The following is a 9,797-nucleotide window of genomic DNA, read 5'->3' on the forward strand; positions in this document are numbered from 1 at the left end:
AGGGGGATGAGCTGACAGTCGCTCCACCCACCCCTCCCCGCTGCCACACACTTACACACTCACCCACATATACACAGCTGGGGTGGAGGAAGGACCCTGGCCCTTGGAGGCCATCTCTGCCTGCCAAGCAAGTTCTCCTCCAGACTGATTGCTGGTCAGCAGGCTCCAGGGGGAAGGGGGCAGGCAGTGTGGCCACTACACTATATCAAAAAGTCAAGTGCCCACAAGACTGTTTGAAAATGAGTATCTCTGGCTGTCAAGTTCCAGCCATTTGGCCTCCGCGAGGATGGGTCTGCAGGCCCTTGGTCATCACTAAGCATTTTTGTATGTTTTGAAGAATTTCCCAGGTCTTTTTTCTTCTGGTTTGCTTTTTTTAATTTGCTCTGAAAAAAATTTTTTAAATCTGAAATGTTAACAAATTAGAGCAGGAATTCCCTGGCGGTCCAGTGGTTAGGACTCTGTGCTCTCACTGCTGAGGGCCCGGGTTCAATTCCTGGTTGGGGAACTAAGATCCCACAAGCCGTGTGGTGCAGCCAAAAAAAAAAAACCCAAAATTAGAGCAGCACAGAGGTCGTCAATATTTCTTTTCACCGCTTTTCTTATGACTGCTTGTAACAGAAAAATAAGATAATACAGACCAGGAAAAAGGGCCAAAGCATAGGCCTTGGTCTCCCTGACCAGCAGTTGCCCCTGCCTGCACCCTTCTCACCTGTGTGCACATGCACACATTCGCCTATCAACTGAAAAGGAATTCATTGTTCATTCATTTGACAAGTATTTATTAAGATTTCCTATGTGCCAGGCGCTCTTCTAGCACCTGTATGTACATCAATGAACAAAGTGAAGAGCCCTGCCTTCCTTGGACTTACAGGTGGGGGATTGGATTCAGACCAGAAACATGAAACATAATCAGTAAGTTATATCATTTGTTGGCAGATGATCAGTAGTATAGGGAGTAAAAATGGCATGGTAAGGGCAATGAAGAATAAGGGTTAGAGGACTTCCCTGGCGGTCCAGTGGTTAAGACTCCGTGCTCCCAATGAAGGGGACACGGGTTTGATCCCTGGTCGGGGAACTAAGATCCCACATGCCACGTGGTGCAGCCAAATAAAATTAAAAAAGAACAAGGGTTGGGAGGTGGGTCAGGGTGGGCCTCACTGAGGAAGGGATGTTTGATGAGAACTTGGAGCGGGAGGAAGCCATGTAGATGTCTGCAGGGAACATCCAGCCAGAGGGATCAGCCAGCGCAAAGCCCTGAGGCAGAACGTGCCGGGCTTGGGAGAGGAGCAGCCAGGAAGCCACGGAGGCTGATGCTGAGAGAAGTGGGAGAGGGTAGAAGGGGCGATTGGGGGCTAATGAGGGGATGTTGTGGGACCATGCCAGCCACCATAGGACTTTGGATTTTTCTGTGGAAAAGGCAAGAGCCAATGCCAGGTCCTGAACAGAGGAGGGGGCAGGATCTGACTCAGTAGCAACTCTAGGTTTTAAATGGATTATTCTGGCTGCTGCATTGAGACTAGACTCTGGGGTGGGAGATGGGGAGCCAAGGGTGACACTGACACAAGGGCTACTACAGTTGTTCCAGACAGACATATCAGGTGTCTCAGCCCAGGTAGTGGCAGAGTTGGGGTGAGACGCTGGGCATATCCTGAAGGGTTCCCTGATGGCTTGGGTACGTATGAGGGGAAGGGCAGAGACAAGTCCAGAGTGACTCCAACTTGCCACTGTATCTGCTGAGGGAGGCGGGGGGAGGAGTAGGCTTGGGAGGGAGATCAGTTTTGCCCATGAAAAGTTTAAAACACTGACTGGACATCAAAGTGGAAATGCCATGTTTGCTGATAGGTGTGTGACTCAAGTTCAGTAGAGTGACCAGTGCTGGAGCTTTGGATCTGGGAGGTAAAGAGTGTGGGTTGGTACTTAAAGCCAGGCTCCGGGATGTGATGGGGGCAGATGGGTTTGGAAGGAGGAGGGCAGCAGTAGGGACTGAGCCCTGGAACATTCCTCTGTTAGGAGGTAGAGATGAGGTGGAACCAGCAAAAAAGCTGGAGGGAGCAGCCAGGAGGTGGGAGGAAACCCAGGAGAATGCGGGCTCCTGGGAACCAGACGAGCATCAGCTGCTCAAGGAGGAGAGGGTGGAGCACAGACCACTGGGTCCAGCAACGTGTAGGTCACTAAGGACCGTGACCAGGGCTTTTTTGTGGAGGGAGGGGCAAGCCTGCCTGGAGAGGGTAGAGGAAAGAGAGGTAGAAAAGAAAAGAAAAAGTGTAGACAGTTTGTGTGAAGTGAGAGGAGCAGGGCCAACAGAGGCATTTAAGGAAGACTGGGAAGAAGCAGCTATTGAGGGTAAGAGATTGGAAGAAGCTGGCAGGGTGGTATGTTGGAGGCAGGTGAAGGACTTCTGGGCCAGAGCCGTGGAAGTACTGAGCTGGAAGACAGTACGCGGAGGTTGGGCAGTCGTATCAGGGAGCATGCAGGGTGGCCACAGCCTGGCCTGGCCAAGCCAATTGCTGGTAGCTAGGAACATCATGGGTCCACGATGAAGCCAAGGACATCAAGGAGCATATGCAGGGACCCAGAAGACTATTTCAGATCTCTGCCTTGACCTCAGTTTAAAGTCATCCAGCAACTAACTTTCAAACAACGTGAAACAGTAATAATAGACTGCAAGCTACTTAGGAAGAAAAAGTAGCCCTGGGAAAAATCGGAAAGAACAAAACTGCTTTCAAAACCATACAAGGCTGCAAACCTGCCCTGCCACGCACAGCGGGACCTCGACAGGATTAGACTTAACCCGCACACCCCACCCCCACCCCCGCCCCGCCCCACCCCCACCCCCACCCCCGCCCCAGAAGATCCACAGAAGGCGGCCTCTGCTGCCCCCTGGCGGTCAATGGCCAGAGTCTGGGCGGCGCAGTGACCCACCCTACACGTTACAGGACCCGGTGGTGGGGATGGTCAGCTATGGCTGTGAAGCGGGACCCTGAGGCTCCAAGGCTGTCCAGGAAGGCGTCCTGGCTGGCGCATGGGAAGAGGGCAGGCAGGAAGGCTCCGGGCGGGGCGGGGCGGGAGGGTGAGGTCGCCAAGGGAAGGGCCGGGGCTTCAACACTGGGCATCCTGGGCAGGTGAGGAACTGCCAGTCCCACACTTGGCCGGATCCTCAGGGAGCCAGGCCTGGGCCCCCCATGAGCTGCCTGACCTTGGAGGGGTTCCTGGTGCGGAGGAAGGGGCCGAGTCCCAGCCCCACCCTTGACCAAGCGTTCTGGGAGCCCCACCAAGCATCGCCCAGCTCCTCTCCTTATGCTGCCCACATCTATTCTGGGGTCAAGCTCAGCAAGGCACCCGGAGCCCCCAAATCGCACCGGCACGCGGCCCCAGGCTCAGCGCAGACTATGGGCACTGAGCCACCCCAGCTTCAGGAAGCAGGGGAAGTGCCCACCGGGATAGTCAACCAAATCAGCGTCTAATCTCCACTGTGAATTTGGGGGGTGGAGGCTACAGAACATCCTGGAACGGAGGCGGTGAAGATGCCAGGACCAGAAGAAGCAGGAAGGCATGTGTCGTGGCACGTTCTGAGGATGGGCCGGGAGGGAGGCTAAGGCTGGAGGAAGGCCAGGAGGGATGGGGTCAGAGCAGGGCAAGGGCCATGGGGCGCCACGGACGGCTCTGAGCCAGAGGACACCGAACGGCTATTGCCCTATGAAGGGAGGGCCTCGCTGGCCACCGAGTGGGCAGATCGGCGGAGGCGGGGGCCAGGGCTGGAGGCAGAACGAAACGGGAAGGCAGGCCTGGTGGGGGTAATGGCGAGCGCCAGTCGGGAGGAGAGGAGAGGACTGCGGGGAGGTGCGGGCTCTGGGACCGCCTCGGCTCCGGCGTTGCGCCAAAGACCCGCTAGGAGGCGCCGCTGCCCCGCGAAGCCGTGCCCTGCCTCTAGCGCCACCCAAACCCCGCACTCCCGCCTAGAGAAGCCCCGGAAGAGGCGGGGCGGCGCGCTCAGAGGCCGCTTCCGGTTTCAGCTTGGCCGCGAGGCGGGGGTGGTAAACTTGGGGAGGGAAGTCACGAATAGGGAGCGGGGAGGGAGCGAGGGGCCTGCGGTGGACCGAGGGCAGGCAGTGTTAAGGGGTACTAGGGCAGGGGTGGGAACAGGGTGGCAGGAGGCCGAAAGCTGAGGGACAGGCTCTGGTCTTTGAGGCTCGCCCCACATCTGAGCCTCCGGCATTTTCCCTTGTGAAATACAGTCCTGGAGCTCCTGGGAAGCTTGGCGCTGCCCGAGACCTGGGTGCAGGGCAAGGAAGGCTTCCCAGCGATGGAGAAATGGGAAGGGAACTCCAGCAGCGGAGTAGAGAGGTGCACAGAGCTGGGGAAACAGCTATAGGGGCCTGGGGAACCCTTTAAACAGATTTTCTTTAAATGTTTGAGCCATGTCTATTTGGAGAAGAGGCCAAGCCTGTGGAGAAGGCTGAAAGGGGACTAGTCAGCCCAAACCTGCTGGAAGGAAACTAGCTCAGTCCAGTTATATATGCCCTGCCTCCCACATGTCCCCAGCTAGCCTCTCCTAGAGGATGTGGGACAGCCCTGTCCCCATAGGCGTTACTCCATCACCCTCATCTCCTGCACCACATGGTGGTCACCCCGTGCCTCCTTCCCTGCCTTTCCTCTTGTCCACAGGGGCCACACTCTCCATAACAGTCAGAGGGAACTTTAGAAAAGTAGATCATGTCACCTGCCCTTAAAAACCCTACAATTTTTTTTTTTTTTTTTTTAGGTTGCACAGCTTGTGGAATCTTAGTTCCCTGACCAGGGATTGAACCTGAGCCCCAGCAGTGAAAGTTCCAAGTCCTAACCACTGGACTGCCAGGGAATTCCCCAAAACCCTCCAACTGTTTCCATCACATTTGGAATAAAATTTAAACTCTTCCCTGCCCTTGGCCCTGATGATCTGGCCCCTCCTGACTACCCACTGGCGCTGGCACATAGCTGGGCCTGTGCTCTGACAGACGGTGCTGGCCCAGGGCATCTCAAAAGCTTTTCTCCAGCAGCCTGAAGCCATCCCCAACCAGGCTTATTCCTCTAACTCTGTCTAGTTGGCTTCAGTGGCAGCATTTGCTCCCTGCAGTACTGCAGAGCAATGTCCCATGCTTCCAGGGTTCAGGGACCGGCATCTCTCCCAGAACAGGTCCCCTTTCTCTTCCCCCTCTACTCCTGGTCACCATCTACAGGAAGCTCCTGAGCCCTGGCGGGTGGGCCTTGGAGGCATCTCATGGGCTGCTTGCTGTTGCATTACCTTCATCAGGGCTGTTTTTGCTCCTTCATTAAATTAAATTCCAGGAAGCAGTGCTAATGAAGGCCCTAACGAGTTGCAGGAGAAGCTACCAGCCCCAGCCTTTGGACAGCATGGCAGGGAAGTCTAGGCAACAAGGTGAGCAGAGGAGTGGCTCCCAGGGATAGGGCTGATTATCATTTCCCAGGCCCTCTAAGGACCCTGGGTTACCCAGGGGAGGTGGCCTTCAGAGGCTGCGTAGGTAACAGACACAGTGGCAAGTTGGACAAGAGCTTTTCAAGGACATGGAGGGGGGCTCAGCTCAGTCTTAGACCCAAAGCCTTGAAAGCTCCCTGGGTCCCCTGCTAAGTCACTGGGCAGTTCTCCCCCAGTCACATCAACAGCACCCTGAGTGCCAGGATCAGTTGGATTTTCAGGGCCAGACATGGGTCACTGGCTTGGAGATGCTGGTGTCCGCTGCAGGCTCATATGAACTCCTACCTCAGCATCTCTTGGGCACTTGGGAGCCCCCTGCCTGCCCTATGCCTCACTGATGCCTCATGGCTGTCCTCCCTCACCTCACAGTCCCTCTTGCTCTGGCTGCTGTTCTGGCCAGGCTGGCCTTTCTGTTCCAGGAACACTCAGGCCCTTCCCGCCCCAAGGTCTTTGCACTTGCTGTTGCCTCTGCCTATCGCTCTCTTCTCTTGGCTTGTCACATGGTTGGTCCCTTCCCATCATTCAGAGTTCCCCTCCTTGGACTGTTCCTCCTTTTTTTTTTAAATTTATTTATTTAATTTATTTATTTTTGGCTGCGTTGTGTCCTCTTTGCTGCGCGCAGGCTTTCTCTAGTTGCGGTGAGCAGGGGCTCCTCTTCGTTGCGGTGCATGGGCTTCTCATCGCAGTGGCTTCTCTTGTGGCAGAGCACAGGCTCTAGGCGCGCGGGCTCAGTAGTTGTGGCTCGCAGGCTCTAGAGCACAGGCTCAGTAGTTGTGGCGCACGGGCTTAGTTGCTCCACGGCATGTGGGATCTTCCCGGACCAGGGCTCGAACCCGTGTCCCCTGCATTGGCAGGTGGATTCTTAACCACTGTGCCACCAGGGAAGCCCCTGGACTGTTCCTCCTGCGTACACCTCCCAGTGGCTCTCGTGTCACCCTGTTGAGTTACTCCAAAACAGTGGAGTTCATTTCCCTGTTTACATGTTTGGTGTACTCCTGAAGGGCAGTGCACAATGGCACACAGTAGTTTCACAGCAAACAGTAGTTGAACAGAGGACTCCTCCTCTCAGAGCCTCCTGCCCATGTCAGGTGGAATCCCCTGGCCCCCAGAAACTTGAGCATGGAGTACTGGGCCCTGAGTTCTCCAGGCCAAAGCCAATTGAAGGAGGTGGATGACTGTGAAAGGGGACCCTGGACCCCAAGGCCTGCCAGGCTTGGGACTGTTTCTCTGGGGGTAAGAGAAGCCTGGGAATAGCGGTTTGGAAGGAAGGGGCAGAGAGTGCAAGGTGGCTGACTCCAATCTCAGAAGTGCTGCTGGGCTCAGAAGCAGGAAAGGGGAAGTGTAGGGGATGTACTAGGAGGTGGAGCCTGGCTCCGGGTTGTAGGGAGGGACGGCCCTATCTGCAAAGCTGTGATTTGGTTGTACAGGGTCTAGCTGGGGACTCCCTGCCATCTGAGAGCCATGGAGGTGGAGTGGCCAGGATCCTGGACTTGGCATCCCTGTGGGGTCCTGCCTGTTCCTGGACTCTGGTGGGGGCAGACACACCCACCCCGAAACTGCCTTTGGGGAAGTTCTGGCAGCTTCCCCTTCCTGGAGTCTGTGGGCCGGGGTGTCGCAGCCCACTGAGGGGGTCTCCGTTCCTCACCCTGTTCAGCCTGGTGCACGACAGGAGCTCAGGACAAGCTGGACTTGCTCTGTGGCCTGTGGTGAGCCTCGAAGTTATCCTAGCTGTCCAGGTAAGCCAGTAGCTGCCACTTCTCCATTCCAGCTGGGATGCCGTCCTCAGTTCTGCTGAATGTCATTTTACTGTCCTTTACGGTCTAGTTCAGGTGCTGCTGGACCAGCATGCACAGACACAAGTCATGCCTCCTTTGGTGCCCATGAAGCCCTGACTGGGCAACCATCCTCTGCCCCCAGAACAATGTCTCTTGAAAGGATGAAAGGACTCCTGGGTTCCCAAGTGTAAAGGAAGCAGCATGCCTGTGATGTCCCTCACTGGATGACAGTGGTTGCGTCCTGACCCCTTCTGGGTCTCAGTGGCCTCAGCTGCAAAGCCAGGTGTTTCTCTAGCTCTGACCGTTGATTTTCTCCCCCGCCCGTTCCCGAACCCACCCTCCCAGTCCCTGTTCCCACTTCCCTCAGTGATCCTCTCCCTCTAATACTCCCCACACCACCTCCACCAAGAAGGCTCCCTGACCTTCCCAGGCACCATGAGTTTCTCCCGTCTCTGCACAAACAACTATGGCGAATATTTTTATAGTGATGGCAGGATTAGTGTTTACACCTCTCCCCGCTCCAGGGGGAACCCCTGGAAGGGTGGGTTAAACTTTGTGTGATTCATTCGTTTCATTTGACAAATGTTTACCTGCCACCCTCAAGGATTATGCTGTAAGGGGTCTGGAATCAGAGATCTGGGTGGGTGGGAGAGACTCACCACTGGGATAGTGGGATCTGGCTGGGGAGGGGAAGCCCCAGGACAATGGGAGTCAGAGATGCCCAGCTCACAGCCAGGGAATGAAAGATTGGGAGGAGGGAAGTGGGGGAAGGGAATGGGGGACGTGCAAGAGAATGGGGAGAGCAAGGCAAATCAGATGGCTGGAGTGCTGGTGTGTTGCAAATGGAGGGAGATGAGGTGGGCCTTGGTCGGGGACAGCCCCTACGGGGCCTGGCAGCAATAATTGTTATAACAACTCACCCCTACTGAGGGCGTTTTGTGTACCATGCACATTCTGAACATTTACCTACATTTCCTCCCTTAGCCGTGACCTCAGCCAGTGTAGTGGATAGCTATTACTGTTAGGTCCATTTTACTGATAAAAAAAACTGAGACACGGGAATTTCCTGGTGGTCCAGTGGTTAAGACTCCGAGCTCCTGGGCTTCCCTGGTGGCTCAGTGGTTAAGAATCCGCCTGCCAATGCAGGGGACACAGGTTCGATCCCTGGTCTGGGAAGATCCCACATGCCTCGGAGCAACTAAGCCCGTGCGCCACAACTACTGAAGCCCATGCGCCTAGAGCCCATGCTCTGCAACAAGAGAAGCCATGACAATGAGAAGCCTGCGCACCGCAACGAAGAGTAGCCCCAGCTGGCTGCAACTAAAGAAAGCCCCACGCACAGCAACAAAGACCCAACACAGCCAACAATAAAACAAAAGAATAAATAATAAATTTATAAAAAAAAGACTCCGAGCTCCCAATGCAGGGGGACCGGGTTCGATCCCTGGTCAGGGAACTGGATCCTGCGTGCTGCAACTAAGACCCAGTGCAGCCAAATAAAAAATAAAAAAATAAAAAAAAAACCAAAACAACAAAAAACAGAGACACAAGGCGTTTCTGGTACTTGTCCAAAGTAATATGCAGCCGGCAAGTTTGTGGAGTGCTCCTCAGAGTCCTTGCTGTCAACCACCACTGTACCACCTCTGCCCCTGCACAGTCCAAAGCAGTGTGTGTGGGCTTTATCCTCAGGGTATTGGGGAGCCACAGAAGGTTTGTGTGCAAGAGAGTGATATGGTTTCTTTCAGCAGGATCCCCTTGACTGCCATGTAGAGGATGGATTGTAGAAAAACAGGAGAGCCAGGGAGGAGGCTGGAGGCCTTAGAATAAGGGACAGTGGGGATAGAGAATGGGGACGTATTTGAGGGGGAGTTAAGGAGGGGAAGAAACTGACAGGATGTAGGGGTGGGGAGCAAGGGTCATGGCTCTGGCTGGTGGGAGGTCACAAAGTGGAAAGCCCAGGAACACGGGTTATTGGGGGTACCCGAAGTGTCTGGGCTTCAGGGCAGCAGTGGACATGGGGCTGGTGATCAGGGGAGAAGTTGGGCCTGTGGGACTCTGAGCCCCTGGAGTGGGAGGTGTGTGACTGGAGGAGCAGAGACTTCGCAGTAGCCCCGGGGACCCCCATGAAAATGGTGAGGGAGCAGCCAGGAGCACTGGATGCAGAGGTTGCTGGACTCTGTAGGAAGAGCACTTAACTGGAAGCAGGTGGCTAACTGGTGGGAAGGGTGCAAATACCACAGGAACTGGCTTGGGGCTGGGGGAAGCCATGCCTCCCAGTGGCCCTGTCCTGCCTCGCCTCCATTGACTGGGGTCTGTGTCTACCTACCTCTGGTGAGCCTGGCCTCCAAGGGGCGGACAGGTTCTCCCTGTTGCCTGGCAACTGCTAGAGCTGTTGCCTGTTGCTAGGAGCAGGCTGGGGAGGCCCAAGGAGGGAGGATCAGCTCTCAAGCGAGGGGGCAGGGCTGACAGGGGAAGAGGCCCGCCTTGGAGCTGGGTTTGTAGTCTGTGTGGACAGGCTGTGTTCTTGGCTGTGTGCACCCATTTTTACA

The sequence above is a fragment of the Balaenoptera musculus genome, chromosome 11, assembly GCF_009873245.2.
Source record: "Balaenoptera musculus isolate JJ_BM4_2016_0621 chromosome 11, mBalMus1.pri.v3, whole genome shotgun sequence".
In the NCBI taxonomy this organism is placed as follows: domain Eukaryota; kingdom Metazoa; phylum Chordata; class Mammalia; order Artiodactyla; family Balaenopteridae; genus Balaenoptera; species Balaenoptera musculus.